We start from the raw sequence: 2,669 nt of genomic DNA on the forward strand, positions 1-2,669 counted from the left end.
CTTAGATTAAGAGAAAATCCGTTCTAATAATAGGGCAAACCAGTGTCAGGTATATGCAGTACCAGTGGGATTGGGAAAGCTGTTAAAATTGTTTCTTTAAACTTCCAAACATTTCCTGTACATTCCTGAATGCTGTTGACTTCTAAACTAAGGGTGTTGGATTGAAATACTCTGAAGTGTGTGCTCCCATGGGGACACTGATTGAGGTAGCTGTGTAGCATCCTTGTAATGCTTTTGGTGGATATAGCCTTCTAATATCCACCAGATAATAATAAAATTTCCAATAGGATTAGTTGCTGACTTGTAAATGCTTATACTGAATGCCCAAATCACTCATAGAGTTCTGTGAATTAACTTACCTCAACACTAGAACTATTGGTACCCCTTTAGAGTATTCAAAACTTACAGCTGAGATATATTCCCTGCGTGTGATTTCCTCCCCTCCTCCTTGTGCCCACAGTCCTACTTCTTTTAGCATAAACATAAATCTAAAATCTTCCTTTCTGTACTTGGCTTATCACTATTTCCTTTTGGACTAAAATTACATTTTGCTTTGTCAGTGCATGACTTCTCACCAGATTTTTTTTTTTTTTTTTGTGTAATAAGTCCCTTTCTGAAGAGGCCTTTAACCTTGGAAACACAGACATAACGAAGGTTAGTTTTTTCCCTGACTGTATTTCATCACTGTTGCCTTTCATTGTCTGTTATGAACTCCACAGTGTCCTTCAAGCTCTTAGTTTCTTCTCACTGGTGTGTTGAATACCTCGGCTGGAAAATTCTGGTTTGCAGATCTGGTTCTCCATCTGACAAATTGACCTTGATGCAATTTGTACAACCTCTCAGCCTTACCTGTGGTGACACTTGAGGTTACAAAGGTCCTGGAAAGTGAGTTTATCCAAGAAGTGCTAGTCAAGAGGAGGGATGGGCTTGATAAATGTAAGTAAAAGGAAGCCACTCACTTGGAATCTCAAGTTTTTGCTGTAGCAAGGTATTGAATATGCTTGTTTACTCTCATGGTTTAAGGACAAGAGTAAATTATAAAGGGTAAATTTTGTTTCATAATGAAGCTCGGATTCTTTTAAAGCCTTTGGTGGGTAACAGAAGCTTCCAAATACTCTTTTGTTGCTCATACCAAAAGAAATCTTAAAGTTTGGGTAACTTTTTGATTAAATAAAACTTTGTTCCAAGCCACAGTGATGCTATAGTCTCTTGTTTGGGGCAGTCCTTGTTCTAGTTAGCAGAGCAGGTTGAGCATGTCTCACGTGTCTGTTTTAGGTGCTTGTGTGTTCCTTGTTTTCATGTTTTTTTGCTATTTGTTGTGTGTTAAGATTGCTAAACTGCTGCACTTGGCAACTATCTACTGTCATCTTCCACACCCAGCAGGTTGTAATCATGGTAGTGGAGCAGAAAGCATTTTTTCAGACCTTAACGGGAATGCAAGACTGATGTGGAGCAGTCTTGCAGATGATTATTTCCTCCCTCTTTATGACTGTGAGTGGTAAACTGACTGTTTTCAACAGCTGTGGAAGATAGACCTTTGAGCTTGTGCAAGGTAGATGTTCTGTTAACCAGACATAGGATCTTTAGGAAAGGGGCTCTCAGCAGTGAGAAATCACACCATTCCAGATGGAATGTGTTGGATTAAACCAGACTTTGTGGCTTAGAGACCTTCAGTGGGAAGGAAAATGTGTGAAATGTTTGCACAGGCTGGTTGTAAGGAGGTGCTCCATCCAAGTGAGGTGCTGACACACTGGATAAGGCATTGTTTGATTTTTAAAATGTTTTTAAGTGACTTTTACAGTTGGTCTGATCAGACTCTAGAGATTATGTAATTGGGAAACCGGTCAACCTGGGGGGAGAGGGAAGAGACTGTTCAAAAAATCATTTATAAAAAAGGAGGCACCTTTGTAGCTGATTAGTTTGCAATACATTGTGTTTTGGGCTTTTCTGTGTATTAGTAGTGTGTATGGTGCTCTGCATCAAATTCTTCCATAAAGGGTTTTATTACTATTGCAAAATGTCAGAAAACTGACTGGCATGGCCCTGAAGACCACTGGGACCTTAGATGGCCAGACTTGACCAGATGACCAAATTTTTGGTTCAAGGTTTCACACTCTGTTTCTGCAGCCTTCTAAAGTTGTCAAGCTGCTATCACAGTTTCCCTGTGCTGTGGAATTCAGTTCATGGACTTCCCCAATGTCTTTGATTTGGTCTTCATAGAGAGATGACACAGAGGGAAACTTCATGGAAATGAAAAGGAAAGGAAAACAAGTTACTTGAAATCTAGCAAGCAAACTTTGTCATTAAATGCTGAAATAACTTCAGGTGCTGCACCAGCCTATTTTTGTGGCATTGCAACAGTGTTTTTCCTCTATTAAGTGGTTTTGGGTTTTTCCCCACATAGAGACCTGTGCAAAATGCAGGATGAAAGAGACCTTGGAAGAGAAACGTAAATAATATAGTATAAAATGGATAAAATACAGCATGAACTGGAGAAAAAGTATGTGTTTCGAAATTTTTGGTAGTAGTAATTCCTAAGTGTTATCAGAAAATAAGTGTCCGCCTTCAGTGTGCGAAAGAGTTCTTTCATTTATTTTGTAGCAAGTTTCCATTTACCATTTTGTATCACAGTGTGGTAGTTATGCTGCTGCTTTGTAAACAAGTGCTTT

Source organism: Anomalospiza imberbis, chromosome 5 (genome assembly GCF_031753505.1).
Source record: "Anomalospiza imberbis isolate Cuckoo-Finch-1a 21T00152 chromosome 5, ASM3175350v1, whole genome shotgun sequence".
Taxonomy (NCBI): domain Eukaryota; kingdom Metazoa; phylum Chordata; class Aves; order Passeriformes; family Viduidae; genus Anomalospiza; species Anomalospiza imberbis.